The 21322-nt window shown below is 45.9% G+C and overlaps 1 protein-coding gene across 5 annotated transcripts in view; it reads right to left on the minus strand.

Moving 5' to 3' along the window:
* The window catches only part of LOC117366969 (hyaluronidase-like), a 42860-nt gene extending 22278 nt beyond the window's left edge, over positions 1-20582 (minus strand). For 2 of the 5 annotated variants that reach the window (XM_033959085.1, XM_033959081.1), the window contains exons 1-2: positions 20470-20582; positions 19621-19763 (exon numbers count right to left, since the gene is read on the minus strand). The gene's annotated coding sequence lies outside the window, so the exon portion shown is untranslated. Of the gene's footprint in view, positions 1-18602; positions 18711-19620; positions 19764-20469 lie in introns of those variants that run through there. The other 3 variants (XM_033959083.1, XM_033959082.1, XM_033959084.1) reach the window with 3 other exon arrangements.
* Between the last annotated feature and the right edge of the window lie 740 nt (positions 20583-21322).

The raw sequence follows: 21322 nt of genomic DNA on the forward strand, positions 1-21322 counted from the left end.
TTTAAGAAAGATTTGGACAAATTCCTGGAGGAAAAGTCCATAGTCTGTTATTGAGAAAGACATGGGTGAAGTCATTGCTTGCCCTGGATCGGTAGCGTGGAATGTTGCTACTCCTTGGGTTTTGACCAGGTACTAGTGATTTGGATTGGCCACCGTGAGAATGGGCTATTAGATTAGATGGACCATTGGTCTGACCCAGTAAGGCTCTTCTGGGCTTGGCAAGTTAATTTGCTACCCTGGCAGCTATTTGGGCTGTCATATAATCAGAAAGAAACAAACTGCCATTGTAAATAAGGGCAGATAAGAATAAATGTAGTGCTTTTATTAAGGTTTAAAAGTTTGGAGATCTTTGCATATACAGGAGACCTATTTGATTATTTTAGTATTGATAAACCACTTATAGACTAAGTGGTTTACATTCAGGTATTCAAGCATTTTCCCCTATCTGTTCTAGTGGGCTCACACTATCTAATGTAACAGGAGCAAGGGAATGGGAGGGGGATATGTGACTTGCCCAGGGTCACAAGGAGCAGTATGGGATTTGAACCCACAACCTCAGGATGCTGAGGCTGTAGTTCTAGCCACTGAGCCACATACTCCACCAATGTTTGGATGTGGTAATAACACATCCAAGCCGGATGCTTTTACAAGTGTATGACAGTGTTCCATTTTGATGCTTCTCTATGGTCGATCCAAGTCCAGCATGGTTCACCGAGTGCTAGAAAAGGGTGTAACAGCTGCTCTTTGAAGCTTATCCCCTCATCCCTCGTCTGTCATTTTCATTTCTATAATGTATAGTGGATGTGTGTAACTTACCAATTACTGTAATAATGAAGGCAATATTTAAAATGTACAGCAATAAGATCATTTAGGTTAAAGATATAACTCTTTGTTCTCCCTTTTGCTCTTTTCTGAGAAGTTGGCAAGTAATTACCAGAGGGAAAGTGAAACCACATCAGACCCTGAATTGAACTCAAGAGTACATGTTTAATTTAGTTCAATTGAACAATTACGGTACATACTGTACTATACCCACTATTAAAGGGTATTGACTAAATTTAAAACAAAACACAAGAGAATTAAGCATATTTTACAGGTGTAAAGGTTTTTTTTGTTTAAAATGCACTCAAATCCTATATAATAAAACGCTAGCCGCGCATGCGCACTCAGACCTGCGTGATCTGTAATCCCTGATCTGTGATCCGTAGGTCCGTGGCCAGAGTGCGTATGCGGCGGACAGATCGGGAAAGCACAGCACAGCCGGCGATTCCCCCCCTCACTCACTGCCAAAACCACCACCTCCTCCTTCTCGCCGGCTCACCCGCTTTTAAATGAAGAGAAAAGCGCTGCACCGCGCTAACGCTGGCTTTGCTGTCTTCTGTCCACTGCGGCCCGCCCTCTCTGACTACTTCCTGTTTCCGCTAGGGTTGGCGGCAGTGGATAGAAGACGCCGAAGCCAGCGGCTGTAGCCGCCGATCTCTGTTCCTCCGAGGGGGGGGGGGGGCTGGGAGCAGAGGGATCACGGCCACTCAGCGCCCCCACCGAGGAGCCCAGTAACTTTCCGTTGCCCGGGACCCGAGTCATTTGCCGCCCCCCCTCTTCCCTTACTGCGGGCCCGACTGGCAATTTAAGCAGCGTATGCAGCAGTCTTCACACGCTGCTTCGGGCCCTTCTACTGCCCTGATTTGCTCCGGACGTGCCAGAGTAAATCAGGGCAGTAGAAGGACCCGAAGCAGCGTGTGTAGACTGCTGCACACGCTGCTTGAATTGCCATGGGTAGTCGGGCCCGCGGGAAGAGGAAGGGAAGGGGGGGGGACGGCAAAGGACTCGGGCCCGCGTTTGTAGTCGCGACTGTGGGAAGGGAAAGGGGGTACAGGAAACGCTAATGCTGCTGCACAGGGAACTGATGTGGGGGGAGGGAAATGGAAAGGGGAGGGAATGCTGCTTTGCACAGACAGACAGAGGGAGGAAGGGAGACAGAAAGACAAGAAGAAAGACACAGGGGCAGGTGCACAGGGAACTGGTGTGGGGGGAGGGAAATGGAGGGGGAGGGAATGCTGCTTTGGACAGACAGAGGGAGGAAGGGAGACAGAAAGAAAAGAAGAAAGACACAGGGGCAAGGAGATATACAGAAAGACAAACAGACAAAGGGGGCCAGGGACAGAGACAGACAGAAAGAAAGACAGCGGGAGTCGCGTCAGGAGGGGTGCGGGATGCCGCAGAGGGAACTTTTCCAATGGGTGCAACTGGTCGGCTGTCAGGAGCCTCTGATCAGGGGCAGAGCAAGATAAGTGTATCATAGGGATAAGAAGGAGGAGGGGGGGACGCCTACTGCTGGACAGGGGGAGAAGGAAAGAGCTGCTGATGGACAGGGGGGGTGAAGAAAAAGGAACGGAGGCCTAATGTTGGACAGGGGGAGAAGGAAGGTGCTGCTAGACAGGGGGGAGGTAAAACAAAGGGAGAAGGGCTGCTGCTGCATAAGGAGAGCTGTGAAGGGGTAGTGGTGGACACAGGGGAGGTAAAAGGAAGGGAGAATGGACAGAGGGAGCAGGCAAGGGGTGGTGATGGACAGCCAAGGAAAAAGAAAGACAGAAAGAAAGAAAGCGGCTAAGGTAGAGAGAGAGAGAAAGAAATAAAGAGAGACACACACACATATATTCTAGCACCCGTTAATGTAACGGGCTATAAGACTAGTGAGTACATATAAGGTGTAAATGAAATCACCTGTGTTAAGGGAGTACTTTTTACTAAGCCGTGGCAGAAGTTTCTACAGCAGCCTGGAGCGCTAATGCTCCGGCGCTGTGCTGACGTTCATAGGAATTTTATATTACGAGGGTCATTTCATAAATAATGCACACTATTTTTTAAATTTACATGTTATATTTTTTTTCCCCAAGTATTTCTTTACATTGCTTCAATATAGTCTTCCCTGCTTTGTAATGACCGAGTCCCAACATCCAGGAAGCTTCATTATTCCATCCAAGACACTGTTTGTGTTCAGTTGCCGAATGGCTCGGGAACCGGCGGAAAAAAAGCTCTTCCAGAGATGCAAAACGATGTCCAAGCATAGGTTGTTTCAACTTTGGAAAAAGGTCAAAGTCTGGTGGGCTCATGTCTGGACTGTAGGAAGCCGTATTTCTGTAGTTTTTCAATGACCAGTGGAGAGCTCCATCTTCCCCATGACCAAAAAATGTTTTTACGAGCTCAATCAAAAGTCAAACAAATTATGCTTTTTGCTTATGATCATAAAGGCATCATCATTACAGACAAAGTTCCATGTGAAAGAAGTGTCACAGCAGTGTATTATCATGATTTTTGCAAAAAAAAAATGCACAGAAAAATGCACAAAACCCGACCTCAGATGCTCTTGGCTGGGCCACTCATTCTTCATGACAACACTCGCCCGCACATAGGGAATGTCGTAATTGAAAAACTACACGAATACGGCTGCAATGTGTTACCTCATGCTCCTTACAGTCCAGACATGAGTCCAACAGACTTCGATCTTTTTCCAAAGTTGAAGCAACCTATGCGTGGACATCGTTTTGCATCTCTGGAAGAGTTTTTTTCCGCCGGTACCCGAGCCATTCGGCCACTGAACAAAAAGTGTATTGGATGGAATAATGAAGCTTCCTGGACATTGGGACTTGGTCATTGCAAAGCAGGGAGACTATATTGAAGGATTGTAAAGAAATACTTGGAAAAAACAAACATGTAAATTAAAAAAAAAAAAAAAGGTTTGCATTATTTATGAAATGACCCTCGTATTTTACCATATCTCATGCTATGTTATTGCAGGCTACATGAGATGCAAAGCATCTCATTGTTGTGCAAATTGAACAATATAACTTGAGTTGAATGTCACAAGCTGCATTATTCAGACAACGAGATGCCAGATTTGAACTGGTGTCGTTTCTCCTGCCTGCGAGCACTGGGCTGTTAAAACCTAGCAGCACTTGCCTTATTTTAAATGATGGAATCACACCAGAAACAAAGCTATGAATGGTGCAAAACTTACAGCGTCCACCGTTGCCAGACATTCCCACGACATTTCATGCATACAGACGAAAAAAGAACCTGTGACCTTTGAAAGTCTTGCAATAGAGAATGAGGGTGAACTGAGCAAACACCCTGCCAGCTTCCTGCTACTCAGGCAGAATGGGCAGGGGCTCAGGCCATGAATCTTCTGTAGCTGGTGGGGCTTGAGCATCCCCACTAGCCATGAATTTGGTGCTGCAGTTTTGGAAGGGGGTCCAAGCTCAAACTGGGAGAACCTAGGCCCCTGAGGCCTCCCACCCACCGATATGCTATGTCTTTTGACTTCCCCAAAGAGTGTAATGTCGGCAGCAAGGCAACCTAGTGCTATTCTGTAAGGTTGTGGCTAAATGGCATATCGCATAAATAGAAGTGGGGGGAAGGGTATTTCTTAAGGGTGGGGCATGAGGTCACTTAGGTCTGCACTTACAAGCACCCAGTGGCATAGCAAGGGGGGTGCAGGTGGGTGGACCACTCCGGGCGCCGTCTTGGTGAGGGTCCAGGCACCCGTCCTCCTCCCCGCCCCCGCACTGCCGCAGGTGCACGCTGCTTCCCTTCCCCCTAACCTCTGTAACATTCCTGGCGTGAGCAGCAACCCCCCCAAGCTGCTGTCGCACCAGCGTTGGCTCGTTCTCTAATGTCACTTTCTAGACCCGTGCCTAGACAGTGATATCGTTTCCAAGTCAAGCTATTATGTTGGGACTTTTATTGTTTATAAATGCAACTCGCTTGCCTTTTTTGTTTGTTTGTCATATATTGAGGCAAGTTTCTTCTAAGAACATAAGAAGTTGCCTCCGCTGGGGCAGACCAGAGGTCCATCCTGCCCAGTAGTCTGCTCTCGCGGCGGCCCATCAGGCCTAATTGCCTGAACAGTGTCCCTGACTAATTTTGTAACTGCCTCTAATCCTATCCCTAATACCTACCTCTACTTCTATCTGTACCCCTCAATCCCTTTGTCCTCCAGGTACCTGTCCAGACCCTCTTTGAAGCCCTGTAGCGTGCTCCTGCTTATCACATCCTCCGGTAGCGCGTTCCATGTATCCACCACCCTATGAGTGAAGAAGAACTTCCTGGCGTTTGTTCTAAACCTTTCCCCTTTCAATTTCTGTGAGTGCCCCCTTGTACTTGTGGTTCCCCGTAATTTGAAAAATCTGTCCCTGCCTACTCTTTCTATGCCCTTCATGATCTTGAAGGTTTCTATCATGTCTCCTCTAAGTCTCCGCTAGAGAATGACAGAGGGACAAATTTGTCCCCGTCCCCACAGGAACTGAATTTTCCCCTTCCTGTCCCCGTGAGTTCTCTCGCTATCCCTGCCCCATTCCTGCAAGCTCTGCCTTAACCGCACAAGCCTCGAACACTTATGATTTTAAAGTGTTTGAGGCTTGTGCAGATGAGGACGGAGCTTAGGCATTGATGGAATGAGGCATTATGACATCACAATTTGTGCTCTAGAATGTTGCTACTTAGGATTTTAAAGTGTTTGAGGCTTGCGCAGATGAGGACAGAGCTTAGGCATTGGTGGAATGAGGCATTATGACATCACAGTCTGAGCTCTAGAATATTACTACTTAGGATTTTAAAGTATTTGAGGCTTGTGCAGATGAGGACAGAGCTTAGGCATTGGTGGAATGAGGCATTATGACATCACAGTCTGAGCTCTAGAATATTACTACTTAGGATTTTAAAGTGTTTGAGGCTTGTGCAGATGAGGACAGAGCTTAGGCATTGGTGGAATGAGGCATTATGACATCACAGTCTGAGCTCTAGAATATTACTACTTAGGATTTTAAAGTGTTTGAGGCTTGTGCAGATAAGGACAGAGCTTAGGCATTGGTGGAATGAGGCATTATGACATCACAGTCTGAGCTCTAGAATATTACTACTTAGGATTTTAAAGTGTTTGAGGCTTGTGCAGATGAGGACAGAGCTTGCAGGAATGGGGTGGGGACAAGAAAAGAACTCGCCGGGGGATGGGAAAATGAGTTCCCACAGGGCAGGGAAAAATTTGTTGCTGTGTCATTCCCTAATCTGGCTCAGAACCTTGAACAAAGGTGATGAAAAAGACTAACTGGGGAAGAACCCCTATAAGTGTTTCAATGCTCTATCATTGCATCTTCTCCATTGGAAGAAAGAAATCCGTGAAAAACTTGTGCAAAAACTTAACTGGTGTCAAAAATATATATATATAATATAAGCAAAGCGTATTTTTAATAATGTGCTGAAACTTAGCTTGCATGGGTGGTTAGGAAGCAGGCTCACTCCAGCAGGCTCTAACGTGTTTTGCCATTGGCTTCCTCAGAGAGCCTTCAAAAGCTGGAACAGAGTGAAACTTCTTCCTTCCTTGTCATCCAAAATTACATCACTTCCTGGAAGGAAGAAGTTTCACTCTGTTCCAGCTTTTGAAGGCTCTCTGAGGAAGCCAATTGCGAAACGCGTTAGAGCCTGCTGGAGTGAGTCTGCTTCCTAACCACCCATGCAAGCTAAGTTTCAGCACATTATTAAAAACTAGTCTTTAAGCCCGTTACATTAACGGGTGCTAGAATAGATGTGTCTGTCTGTCTGTGTTTCTTTATCTCTCTCTCCTTGGCCGCTGTCTGTATCCTTCTGTCTCTCCCCCCCCCCCCCGAGCAAAGCTGTCTGCCCCCAGGACACACCTCCCCCCCAAAGCAGCCCCCTTTCCCTCTCCCTGTCTCTCCATGGCTCTCTTCTGTCTTCCCCCCGAGCAAAGCTGTCTGTCCCCAGCACACCTCTCCCTATCTCTCCATGGCCCCTTCTGTTTCCCCCCAGCACACCCCTCCCCCCAAAAGCATCCCCCTTTCCCTCTCCCTATCTTTCCATGGCCCCTTCTGTTTTCCCCCCAGGGCAAAGCTGTTTGTTCCCAGCACACCTCCCACCCCCAAAGTAGCCCCCTTTCCCTCTCCCTATCTCTCCATGGCCCCTTCTGTCTCCTCCCAGAGCAAAGCTGTCCCCAGCACACCTCCCCCCAAAGCAGCCCCCTTTCCCTTTTGCTCCCGGTATTGATCCCCTTCTTACCCTCCCCTCCATCCCAGCGTCTTCTGGCCTGCTCCTCTTCAAAGCAGCCTACGATCGTGGTGGCTGGCTTTAGCGAACCTCGCAGGCTGCTCTCCAACTCGGTAGCACGTTCCCTCTGACGCGATCCCGTGCGTCAGAGGGAGCGTGCTACTGAGCTTGGAGAGTGGCCTGTGAGGTTCTTTAAAGCTGGCCACGATCGCAGGCTGCTCTGAAGAGGATCAGCGGCGGTGATTGAGGTGACATGGCGAGGACGCGGGCAGGCAGCGAGTGAGAGGCAGCAGTGAGTGAGGACGGGCGGTGACGCGCTGAGGACAGGGAGAGAGCACAGTCACGCGCCTTCAGCCCCCGCATGCGCAGTGAGGTTAGAATGTTGCCACAGAAGCACACCTCATGGCGCCACACCGCACAAATTTTCGAGAGCGCATGCGCGCTCTAGCATTTTATTATATATGATACGCTTTGCTTATATTATATATATATTTTTGACACCAGTTAAGTTTTTGCACAAGTTTTTCACGGATTTCTTTCTTCCAATGGAGAAGATGCAATGATAGAGCATTGAAACACTTATAGGGGTTCTTCCCCAGTTAGTGTTTTTCATCATCTTTGTTCAAGGTTCTGAGCACCTCTCTGGTTGAAAGTCTTCTCTTATATACATAAGGAGTTCTCCTTTATTTTTGTTTATTTGTTTGGTTCTATCCTTTGGGAGACTACTTTCTATACTATTGACCCAGTATATTTGATTGGGATTCCCTAATCTGGACCAGAACAAGATCTTACATTACAAAAATATTATCCCAGAGGCCTTCAGTGCACTCCCCTATTCCAACAGTGTATTCAAAAGAGGCTGTCAACTCTGTCCTCATCTTTCCAAACCCCATTCTACATTACCTTTATGTTAGAATGCCCAAAGCTTAGTATTTTTATACATGTCATGAAGTTCACCATTTTTTCATTCCATTCAAAATAAAACAGTTCTTCTAAGGAGGGTTATGCCTTTGTTACAAACTAACTTTTCAAAAGTCAGACTCGCAGGTGAAAATTAAGTTGACTTGGGATGCTGTTATTATAGCATCATCTTGTTTTGTGCAAATGGAAGAATTTTCCAGCTGTAAATGTTACAAACCGGACCAGCAACACGGTGCCCAGTTCCCCACAAGCCAAATGTTAAAGACAGACAAAATCAAGATGCCATAGGACAGCACTTTTCAGAACCAGACCACTGAATCAATGACCTCATAGTCAGAACGTACTAAAAGAGGAAATTTGTAACACTATCCAGGAATGTAAGACTTTTGAAGTTAAAGGACAGAAACCCACATCTTAAGTCCTATTGTAAATGAGGAAATTCTACTGCTTTGCTACCTTCTGGTTACTTCGTCATCTCTCGCTATTCTTCCCTATCCCCAGTGGCATAGCAAGGGGGTGGGGAAAGACAGACCATCCTGGGCACCGTCTTTTCTCTGCTCCTGTACCTCTTTTGCTCTTTGCCGGCATGAGCAGCATCTGCAACCTGCTGCTCATGCCAGCCACAGCTTTCCCTCTGAAGTCACTTCCTGTGGAAGTGACCTCAGAGGGAGAGCCGAAACCAGCACGAGCTCAGAATGGTTTACATGAATTTATTCAGGTACTCAAGCATTTTTCCCTGTCTGTCCAGTACTGGGCAGACTTGCATGGTCTGTGTATGGCCGTTTGATGGGGGATGGGCTGGGGAGGGCTTCAGTGGCTTGGAAGGTGTAGATGGGCTAGAGTAGGTTTTAACGGAGATTTTGGCATTTGGAACCCAAGCACAGTACCAGGTAGAGCTTTGGATTCTTGCCCAGAAATAGCTAAAAAAAAAAAAAAAAAAATTTAAAAATTTAAATTGAATCAGGTTGGGCAGACTGGGTGGATTGAGTGGCCTACCCAGGGTCACAAGGATCAGCTGCTGACTGGAGGGCTGAGAAAGAATCATCAGAAGTTACTGACCACAGATTTCAAATGGATTTTATAGTTTAACTACAGGAGACCAGGTGTCCCCTGCCAATAGATATTACTATGATTGGCTGACATCAGGAGGCTGCAAACACATAACTGATAACAAATACATGGCTTCGTCACTTAGGAGGGTAATTTGGTAAAGGAGCACCTACATTTAGCTGCCTATTTATTTATTCATTCCATATTCTATACTGTTCTCCCAGGGGAGCTCAGAACAGTTTACATGAATTTATTCAGGTACTTGAGCATTTTTCCCTGTCTGTCCTGCTGGGCTCACAATCTATCTAATGTACCTGGGGCAATAGGGGGATTAAGTGACTTGCCCGGTGTTACAAGGAGCAGAATGGGTTTGAACCCACAACCTCAGGGTGCTGAGGCTGTTGCTTTAACCACTGCACCACTCTGGAAATCAAAATGTATTAGAAGTGAGCCAAGTAAAGGACCATCAAGCCATTGTGACATCACTGATGAGGTTTGCTTATATTGGAGGAATGAGGCATTGTGACATCACAGTATCAGCTCAGGTTATCAGAAACTTTTCATACTATTTATTCAGTTTTCTATACTGTTCTCCCAGGGGAGCTCAGAATGGTTTACATCACAGTTCTTCAACCGCCGGTCCGCGGACCGGTGCCAGTCCACAGAAAATTTCTGCCGGTCCACGCAAGGCCGGCGAGATCAAGTCGGCAGTTAAATTTCCTGCCGACTGCGGTTCCTGCTTACTAACGTTCCTCCCAGCCTCAGGCGATTAAGACAGTTTGCCGACGTCAGGGCCTTCCCTCTCTGAGTCTCGCCTGTTCGGAAACAGGAAGTTGAAACAAAATAGGCGGGACTCAGAGAGTGAAGGTCCTGACGTCGGCAGCCTGTCTTGATTGCCGCCCCTGCCGAGTTGCTGAAGAGGGCCGCGGGGAAGTTACAAGTAGAATGGAGAGAGCTGCAGATACAGGTGCAGGTGGAGGGAGATGGTCAGCGTGTGCGAGCAAGATCCTGGGGAGCCTTCACAGTGACTTCCTCCCCTCCCACCAGCTCTCCTACTTGCTAGGGCAGTGATTTACCGGCAACTTCCTGCAGGCAAGTACTGAGAGCTGCTGGAAGGGGAGACAGCCACTGTAGGAGGCAGGGAAGCTGCTGGATAAAGGGAGAGCTGTTACTGGACTTGGAGAGAGTTAGAAGGAGAGATGCTGCTGGGAGGGGAGGAGGGAAAGGGATGGAAAGGGAGAAGAAGGAGAGATGCTGCTGGAAGGGGATAAGGGAAAGGGATGGGAAGAGAGTTAATCTTGGATAGAGGGAGGAGGTAAGGGAGAAGAAGGAGAGATGCTGCTGGGAGGGGAGGAGGGAAAGGGATGGGAAGAGAATTAATGTTGGATAGAGGGAAGAGGGAAGGGAGAAGGAAAAAAAGAAAGGAGGGAAGGGAGAAAGAAAAAAGGAAGGAAACAGCTGGCAGGGAGATTACAGGAGGGAAAGGGGGTCAGGGTGGAATGGAGAGATCAGATGAGGGAAAGAGGAGAGAGGAATGAGAAAGTAGAGAGACATTGATGCTGGAAAGGGGGTCAGCAGAGAAATGAGAGAGGGATAAAGATGCTAGATCTGGTGTAGGAGAGATAAAAATGAAGAAGGCAGTGAAGCTGGAATGAATGATGTAAAAAGGAGAGAGGAGGAACAGGTTGGATGGTCAGGAAGAGGGGCATAGAAATAAGTCAGATACATATGGAAGGGGGAGAGGGCAGACATTGGATGGAACGGGCAGATGCTGGAAGGAAAAGAGTGAAAAGAAGATGAAAGCAGAAACCAGAGACAACAAAAGGTAGAAAAAAATAATTTTATTTCTATTTTGTCATTAGAATATATCAGATTTGAAATATATATCCTGCTAGAGACATAACTGGGGACTGCAGTATTCTGTTAGCATGATATTTCTATGTAGCATTCTATAATAACTTGGCTTGTTCAGTTTTCTTGATAGTAGAGGGGATATATGTGAAGGGGAGGAGAGACAGGGGTTTTGTTGGTCCGTGCTCTGTATATTTGTATTTATAAAATCACAATTGTTCAGAATATTGTTTCTTTTTATACATTAATAAAATACGTTCAATATAAAATCATAATTGCAGCTTGTGCAGATGGGATCAGATGCTTTGTGGGGACCGAGCTCGCAGAGATGGGGCATAAACGGGGTTTTTAAATTTTAGTCCTAGTAGTTTGCCGGTCCACAAAATAATTATTTTATTTCTGCCGGTCCACGGGTGTAAAAAGGTTGAAGAACACTGGTTTACATGACCTACCCAGGGTCACAAGGAGCAGCGTGGGTTTGAACCCACAACCTTAGGGTGCTGAGGCTGTAGCTTAAATTACTGTGCTACACTCTCCCCCTTCGCTGCCATAGATTCAACTTCTGTGACACATGTGTAGAATGCTGTAGCACATCTTACAGGATATAATCACTGGATCTCTAATTAGAAAATGAAGGATGTAAATTGAAGAACTAAGGCCGGTAGTGGACAGACTTGCACGGGCTGTGTCCCATATGTGGTAATGTAGTGTAGAATGGGCTGGGGAGGGCATCAATGGGAACTCCATTTACATGGAACATGAGAATGTTACAGGCCAGACTTTATGGTAGATATCCTGCAAACAGGATGGTTGGATAGGCTAGAGAGAGCTTGGATGGCAACTTAAGCATTTGGAATCTAGGACAATACCAGGTGGACTTTACAGTCTATGACCCAGAAATATAAAAAAAGAGACATTTACTATGTTACTGAGGCCTATTATGGAGGAACAGAAAAAAACCAAGGGTAATGAGATTACAATGATGATCAAAGCCATAATAATAATAAAAAAATTGCTTCACTTTTTATTTCCAGAAAATACAATACAAATATAATAAAAGCATACTCGAGGAGCATTCCCCCCCCCCTAAAGAGAGACAACCTGGTAATAAGTCCCAGTGTTTTTTCAGCCTCCGTGCTCTGAGAAGAGCAAGAGCACTCTTTCACCAACAACACTTCTCTGTATTGGTTCAATCAATCATTTTGTCAAGGTTGGATTACTGCAATTCAGTGTATTTGGGTCTTTCAAAGGTCAGTCTACAGAGACTTCAATTAATACAGAACACTGCAGCTAAACTTATTTTGGGTAAGTGTAAATTTGATCACATAACCCCTCTGCTTAAGGCTTCCAGTATATCTCAGAATTCAATTTAAGTGCATTTGTATTCAAGTTTCAAGTTTTATTAGTTTTAATATACCGACCATCGATGTGCATCTAACCGGTTTACAATGCTAAAAAATTTAAAGGTTACAAAAAAAAATAAAAATATATATATATATATCTAATATAATAAAACCCTAAGCGCGCATGTGCACTCTTACCTGCGTGTTCCGTTTTCCATGAGCTGTAGGGCCCTGCTGGCAAGAGTGCGCATGCACGCTTCTACTCTTTCCCTCCCTCAATAAGTTCGCTGCCGTCATTGCCGCCTTCCCCCCTTGCACCCTTTCCTGGTGCACATGAACCCCCATTGACCCTCCCACCGCGAGACGCACAAACCTCCCGGCTCCAGCAGGGGCTGCATCACACATCTCTCGGTGGAAGGGTCAGTGGGGTCGGCTGCATGGCGGCGATAGTGGCGGGGGGGGGGGGGGGGAGAGGGTTCTACTGCACAGGGGGATGGCTGACAGGCAGGTTGACTTCGGAGGGTGCGGGAGGGACAAAGTATGGAAGGCAGTGAAGGGGAGCAGGGAAGAGGTGCTGCTGGACTGGGGGAGCAGGGAAGAGGGACCAGGGGAGCAGGGAAGAGGTGCTGCTGGATAGGGGGAGCAGAGAAGAGGGACCGGGGAGCAGGGAAGCGGTGCTGCTGGCAGGGGGGGAAGAGGGTTCTACTGCACAGGGGGATGGCAGGCAGGCAGGCAAGCTGGCTTTGGAGGGTGGGGGTGGGACAAAGTCTGGAAGGCAGTGAGGGGGAGCAGGGAAGAGGTGCTGCTGGGCCAGGGGAGCAGGAAAGAGGTGCTGCTGGACAGGGGGAGCAGGAAAGAAAGGCAGGGGGAGAATGGAAGAGGTGCTGCTGGACAGAGGGAGCAGGGAAGAGGGATGAGGTGCTGCTAGACCAGGGGAGCAGGGAAGAGGGACAGGTGGAGCACAGAAGAGGTGCTGCTGCACAGAGAAGTGGGTTGGGGGAGGGAAATGCTGCTGCTGCTGCTATACAGGAAAACAGAGGGGGAGGGTATGCTTCTGCTGCATAGGGAAGTTGAGTGGGGAGGGAAATGCTGCTGGTGAGAAAAGGGGGCTGGGGCTGAAAATAGGGGACATGAGAGGGAAGGAGGCTTTACTAGCACCCGTTATTGTAACGGGCTTAAACACTAGTATATATAATAATTATAAGATGGGGAAGAGTGAACATTAAGGACAATTTACAAATACAAACTTAAAACTTGAGGGTAAATAGGGGAAGGGGGAATCAATAAATACATCATTAAAAACAAAGTAAAAGAACAGGGAAGAGGGGGGATACAACATTAGGAGTGGGGATCACTTCTTGAAAGCGGTTGTTGATAACTTTTATTGGCTGAGGAAGTATTGGAGAGGAAGTATTTAAGGGCTGTGATATGCATCTTGAAATAAGAACGTTTTTAGTTTAGTTTTAAATTTGTTGAGGAAATTTTCGAGATGGAGTTGAGGTGGCATAGCGTTCCATAAAGTTGGAGCAACTACGGAGAAGTTCGTTTTCCTAGTGTAGTAGAATTCTTTGACGGAAGGGATGGTCAATAGATTCTGATCTGCTGATCTAAGTGTCCGAGAAGGGCAAAGAGGAATGATGAGTTTATTGAGAAAAGATGGAAGATGGGAAAATTTGATTTTAAAGACCAGCATTAAGATTTTATAAGTGATACGGTGTGTAATGGGTAGCCAGTGGGTTTCTTTCAGAAGAGGAGTAATATGATCAAATTTCCCTACCTTATGAATAAGTTTGATTGCTGTGTTTTGGATGAGCTGCAGATGACATAATTCTTTGAGGAATTCCATTGCATTTAAAATCCTATTTGGCATTTTTGCCACTTTTATTCCTTTAGACTGGAATGTTCCTAGATCTCATCTTGCCAGAAGTTCTCAAAAATTAAAACTTACATTTCCCTCTCTCAGTGGTAAAAACAGAACCTTTAAGAGATTTAATCATTCTTTTGCTTTTAAATAACTGAATTCTGGAATGCTTTACCACTTACATTAAGAAGTTTAGGTTCTTTTGCTTTATTCTGGAAAGTTCTGAAAACTTTTTTGTTTGCTAAACATTTTGGATATTAACTATTTCAGTCTACTTTTCCTTGTCAAGTTTATGTATTACATTATTGTTAACTGAGTCGAGCTCCTCGTGGTCGATGACTAGGTCTAAAAAACTAAGTTTTAGTTTAGTTTAAGATAGCTACACTGATGTTCTAAGAATTCACCATGAGCAGAGGAGTAGCCTAATAGTTAAATCAGCAGACTGAGAACTAGGGAAGCCAAGTTCAAATCCCACAGCAACTCCTTGTGATGTTGGACAAGCCACTTAGGGCTCTTTTTACAAAGCTGCAGTAGTGATTCCTCTATGGCAAAGGCACCAGAGCCCAGTCAGTTCCTATGGGATTTGGTGCATTCTTCTACTGCCTCAGGTACAAACTTCTGCTGGCTTTTAAAAAGCTGTGGTCGAGGTTTCTACCATTGGCTGGCGAGGTAAATGCTCCGACACTCATAGGAATTCTATGAGTGTTGAACTTACTAGCCCGTGGTAGAAACCTCCATCGTGGCTTTGTTAAATAGATTGTGAGCCATTTCCAGACATCTATGGTTTCTGTCCGAGCACCTAGTAGCAGTTGCCTTTTTTAATGACGGAATCGCACCAGAAACAAAGCTATGAATGGTGCAAAACTTACAGCGTTCATCGTTGCCAGAAATTCCACAATGTTTCATGCATACAGATGAAAAAAACCCTGTGATCTTTGAAAGTCTTGTAATAGAGAATGACACGATGAGCGTTATCTGCAGCTAGCCACAGGTAACCTGCTGAAATTGGGATGAAATAAAATGGTCACTGCTGGGACGGGAAGAAGGCCATTCTTCAGCCTGTGGAGCGGATTGCGCTGAAGATCACGTGTTCCAGCAGCCCTCTCCCTCCTTTCCCTTTGCTGGTTTACTTTAATTTTCATCTTAACAAGCCACTGGAGCCTTGAAGTCGCTTATAGCTGCTGGAAGGTCCTCCTCTGAAGCAACTTCCTGTTTCCGGTTGTGTCAGAGGAGAACTTTACAGCAGCTGCACTTGACTTCAAAGCTCTGGCGGCTTGTTAAGATGAAAATTAAAGTAAGCCAGCAAAGGTAAAGGGAAGGAAGGGAGGGAGGGAGATATTGGACCGCAGCGGGAGGGAGGGAAGGGGATGCTGGACTGGGAAAAAGGGGGTGGAGAGGAACAGACGCTGTACACTTTGGTGGAGAATATATGTGGGGGCAGGGACAGGGACTGAGCTTGCGGTGATGGGATGGAGCTCAGGGACAAATTTTTTCCCCATGTCATTCTCTATCTTGTAGCACAGAGAACACAAGTCATTTTTTGATCTCTTGATTGAAGGAGGATCAACAAAAACAAAAATATTCCCGAAGAAACATTGCACAGAGTGGACCTAGTTTTCAAGAAACTTTGGAATTGGGCATCCAAACTGACTGTTAATGATGCAGCAGAACAAGGAAAAAGCCTCTTTGAAAAATACGATACTTTGACAAAAGAGGACGAACAGTAGCAATTTGTAGTTCAGCTAGGAGCAAGCCACCGGCTCTTATGTCGTAGACTGTCAATTATTTGTCAAGATTTTATTTGTGCGATATGGAAACCGCAGTTATATGAGGTATATACATTTTTAAATAAATTAAGTGCACAAGAATTACAATACACTCGTGAGCATAGCAGTAGTTTAAAAAAACAACAACGAGGTGGGGCGACCCCTAAACTTTGTTTAAAGTAAAATCTTGTGTGTTTTTTTTCATTTTAATATAAAGGAATAAAATTAGCCTTGTAAAACAAAATGTGTTAATTTTTTGGGACCACCCTAATATACATTATATCCTCTGTGCACCTCCTCACAAAACCCCCAAAGAAAATACACACATACAGTACATATCACCCCCCAAACCACAAATGCCTGGGATGACCAGGTTACCCATTCCAGAAGGGAGACTTTTTGCCCAGTCCTGGTTTTAAAATTACATCCTATCCATTGAAATCAGTGCTGCAGGTCCCATAATGCACCAGGATGAGATTGGCAAAAATCCAGGGCTGGCAAAAAAGTCTCCCTTCTGGAATGAGTCACTCTACATATGCCTCCTAAACATACATAATGCCAATTTCACACACACTCCTATACTTCATACCTCCTGCACATTAGTTTTTTGTCATTCCTATAACTCCAACAAAAAAGGCAGAAATGGTCCAAAAGGTTCTGAGAGTGGTTACTATTGACACCCCCCCTCCAAAAAAAAAACCCCCTCTGTGAATACAACACAAATTTAAAATAATATAATATAATAAATTTAGTGAAATTGAGTACCCTTGGTGTGAGGGGTCAGTGAAAGGAGAAATTCTCCGGTGCTTCACACAACAAGGCAGAGGCCACCATGCCCCCACCTACACACCATCATTGGGTACCTCGGGAGTGCTTTAAATCAAAATGTGACACAAACCACAATGAAAAACTAGTGAACACAGGTGAATTCAGTCAAAGAAACCACTCTGAGAACCCCCCCAGCTAACTCCCAAAAAGTAAAAATAGCTACGGATTTAGCTTCAATAAATCTTCATAGATCATCCAGAAGAGGCAGTGGGCGAAACAGAAGGAATACCACAGAATACTAGGTCCAACCAAGTCCTGTTTCGGGAACACAACGTCCCTTCCTCAGGAACCCATTAGTCAAAAAATTAGTAACACAAGTCCGAGCCGGCTGGAAGGAGGGCAGAGCTAACAGAAAGGAGCGCCGAACGCGCTTAAAAACCGTCATAAGTGACATCACGCATTGGAGAACCAATTGACACAAAGAAGGAAAAATTTGAACCAACGTTGCTAAACAATCGTGTTCCATTCAATGCTGTCATTCAGTCCATGTGGTTAAATGCATTGTAGTTGAAAAATCCAGAACTGCTCCCTAAGATTAATGTGAGCCATCTTGTCACTCCTAAAATCGCTCGGGAGTTGTTCAAGCACAAACCATGATAGATCATAAAAATCATGGCCTTTCTCCAAACAATGGGGTACAAGTGGGGCAGACCTGGAAGCAGTGTGAATCCTGCTTTTATGTTCAGACAATCTCGTCCTGATTCTCCTGCTGGTGCGACCCACATAGACCAAACTATAGGGACACATAATAACATAAATGACCCATTGATGTAGTTGTAGAATGTCACACGATGTAGAATGCCTTAACTGGTAATTCCGATGAGTCTGAGGATGCTGCCAGCATGAGATGGACAATGTGTCACACTGAGGGTACTCAATTTCACTAAATTTATTATATTATTTTAAATTTGTGTTGTATTCACAGAGGTTTTTTTTGTCATTAATAGCCACTCTCAGAACCTTTTGGACCATTTCTGCCTTTTTTGTTGGTCTCTTTTCAAGTTCCTGTGGCAGTATATTTGGAGTTTCTTAGTATTCTTATAACTCCAGCATACACTCCACATCTTCCACACTTAAACCAAAATATACATAGTCCTTCATGTCCCATAGCTCCCTATATGCACAGAATCCCACAAACACATTATCCAACATGTTCCAAACATGGTTACATAATCCATATGCACCACTCCCTACTGCTGGATTGGGTAAAACATGCGAGTCTGCAAATATAGGTAGGGGAATCGACTTGCTATTATGTTCAAGTGTTACATGTGCACTTTTAACTTGTATTTTTACTGTGCATTATTATAACATTTTTAGAAAAAAAAAAAAGTTATTTCAGTAGAACACTGCAGTTTCTAGATCCTAATTTATGCACAAAAGCTCCTACACGTGGGATTAAGGAAGTTTTAAGTCACAAAAATGAGCAGTTTGAGTGCAGATAATCAGAACGTAAGAACTGAACGTAAGAATCTTTGGGATACTGAAACAGTCACTGTGCTGCAGACCTGTTGTTTACAGAGACAAAATGTGTGTGTGTGTATGGGGGGAGGGGGGGGTTAGGGGTTCTATGAACTTGAGAGATGTAAAGCTGGAAGCACTCCATTACTTTTAACAATAGATTCATAGTCAGGGACCCTGTTTTGATGTGCAGAGCACTTTTATACCCGTTGGTAACAGAGTTTGCATAATTTTTCTCTTCCCCCTCCAAATATAACTAACTTTCCTAAGCAGCTCTTCTGTGGTCTGGGAAGACAGAGGATACACGTCATGCAAGCATCACCCAGCACCTACAGCAGTAGCCATTTAGATGAGAAGTCTCCACTTAGCAGACAGAAGAATCCAGATAGGAAGATCAAAATTCTAGAACAACTGGACTACAAACAAATAACTTTCGATCCTCATTAGTAAACCAGCGGTACTCACCTTTGCAAGCCAGTGGCTGGAAATAAGAGATGCAGTTCAAGTTCGTCGTTCGTGTTTTACAGTCTTCTTGCTCCTCCTTAGAGGCTGTGCTTCGGTTAATAAAACTCGGGAAGTTTCCAAGGATTGTTAACATATGCTTAATTGCCTTTATAAATGGCCTATTAAAAAGCTCCCATACATATAATACCTGTACTGTTCAGGTGCTTTAAGGAACATGAGCTTATAATGAAGACACTAAATTAAAAAAACTCCTTTTCTGTTTAAAGGCACGGCTGTTGTTCCTGAAAGTTTTAGCCATTTAACCTCACCTGTGCCTTCCTCTGCTGATTTAACTCAAACCTCATCCAAGCACAGCCAGACTTAAAGTGTAATAGCACAAGCTTAAGAGGTAGACTCTGAGAATGAAAAGTGTGTGCTTGCATGAGGAGGATAAGAAAACAAAGGTGTAAAAATACAATAAAATGGTTAATATTGTAAGTGGTTAGGGATTTCTTTAATTATATACCACTAGTGTTTAAGCCCGTTACATTAACGGATGCTAGAATAGTTGTGCAGACTTAACAGTTAAAAAAATTTACCACCGACTATTGGCACTGGTTGTTTTTGGCACACTAAGGGATGGAACTGGTTGTTTTTGGCACACTGAGTGTTGGCAATGGTTTTATAGGCTCGCTGACTGTTGGCACTGTTTTTAGGCCCCTTACCAACCACACCCCTCCCCTCAAAGCAAAGCAAGATCACTATCTGATCCCAACCAATCACACCCCCTTCATCCAAACTAATGCAAAATCACTTCATGGCCCCCTCCCCAGCATGCCCCTCCCCGCAAAGCAAGATTGCTCCTTTTCCCTTACCAAGCACACCCCTACTCTAAAAGCAAAGCAAGATCGCTTCCCTCACCAGCACACCCTATTCACCCAAACCAATGAAAGATCAGTCACTGTTCCCCCAGTACACCCGCTTCCACCAAACCAAAGCAAAATTACTCCCTGCCCCAAGTACACAGGTTTTGGCTTATCTGAGAAGTCTCCCGTTTTCTGAAGCAGCTCTGGTAGGGTCCAACGCAGCCTCCTTGTAGCGATAGGGAAAGTGCCACACGCACACCGCCACAGGGTCCTTACTGAGCTGGAGGAAATAGCCACACACAAACAGCTGCAGGTGCTAGAATAGATGTGTAGACTTAGACATTTCTAAATTTCTTTCTTTCTTTCTGTAGGTCTGTCTTTCTTTCTCTCTCCCTGCCCCCTTTCTTTCTGTATGTCTGGCTCCCTGTCTGTCTATCTGGTTTTTTGTTATCTGTCTCCTTGGCCGCTGTATGTCTGTCTGTCTTTCTTTATTTTGGTCTGTCTCCTTGGCTGCTGTCTGTATTTTTTTAGTGTCTATCTCCCTGGCCACTCTCTGTCTTTATTTGCTGTCTGTCTCCTTGGCTGCTGTCTATCTGTATTTTTTGGTGTCTGTCTCCCTGGCCACTCTGTCTGTCTTTTTTGCTGTCTGTCTCCTTGGCCACTGTATGTCTGTCTGTCTTTTTTTGCTGACTGTCTCCTTGTCCACTGTATGTCTGTCTTTTTTTCTGTGTGTGTCTCTCCTTGTCCACTGTCTGTTTTTTGTTTTTTTTTTGCTGCTGTATGTCTTTTTTTTGCTGTCTTCTTGTCCGCTGTCTGTTTTTTTTTTCCAATCTCTCTCCCTGGCTCCCTGTCCTTCTGTGTGTGTCTTTCACTGCCACCTTTTCTGTCAGTCTGTCAATGTCCCGTCTGTTTGGCCCCTGTCCGTGTGTGTGGAGATGTCAGGGGGATGTCGGTGGAGGTCTATTGGAGATGTAAATTATCTTAGGGGAGATGTAAATTATTGCGCTCCTTCTCCCACCTACCTTTCGGCAACCGGCACATTAAAACCGCTGCTGGGAGAAGTAAACCGCCACTCACTCACAGAAACTGGAACGTGCGCACCTCACGCGTCATAAGCGCTGCGCACACTAATTTCTCTGCCCTCCACGGAGCTCTAGAAGTAAACTGTCAATGTGCGCGCCTCACGCGTCATAAGTGCCGCGCTCCGCCCTCCACGGAGCTACAGATGCACGGAGCCACCAGGTTAGATGTGCGCATGCGAGCTAAGGGAATTATTATTATTATTATTGATGATTTATAACCTAAGTGGTTTACATTCAGGCACTTTATCACAGTGGTTCCCAACCCTGTCCTGGAGGACCACCAGGCCAGTGGCGTACCTAGGGGGGGGGGGGGGGGGGGGGGGCGGGCCGCCCCGGGTACCAGCCCTAAGGGGGTGTTCCCGGCCTTGCCGTTCAGTCCCCCGCCACCCCCGAAGGACCGCTCGCCCCCCTGGCCTCCCCGCACCACCTATGAACAGCCGCAGCAGGATCGCGAAGTCAGCGTCAGCGATCCCTGCTGCTTCCTGCGCCACGGTCCCGCCCCTCCTCTGACGTCAGAGGAGGGGCGGGATCGCGTCGTAGGAAGCAGCGCAGGGATGCTGACGCTGACTTCGCGATCCTGCTGCGGCTGTTCATAGGTGGTGCGGGGAGGCCAGGGGGGCGAGCGGTCCTTCGGGGTGGGGCGGGGCATCAGGCCTTCAGGGTGGGGCGGGCGGGCAGGCAGGCAGGCTTTCAAGGGGGAGGGGGGTGACAGGCAGGCAGGCAGGCCTTCAAGGGGGGACAGGCCTTCGGGGGGGGGGTGCAGACATTCAAGGGGTGCAGGCCTTCAAGGGGG

The sequence above is a fragment of the Geotrypetes seraphini genome, chromosome 9 (assembly GCF_902459505.1).
Source record: "Geotrypetes seraphini chromosome 9, aGeoSer1.1, whole genome shotgun sequence".
NCBI classification, from domain to species: Eukaryota; Metazoa; Chordata; class Amphibia; order Gymnophiona; family Dermophiidae; genus Geotrypetes; species Geotrypetes seraphini.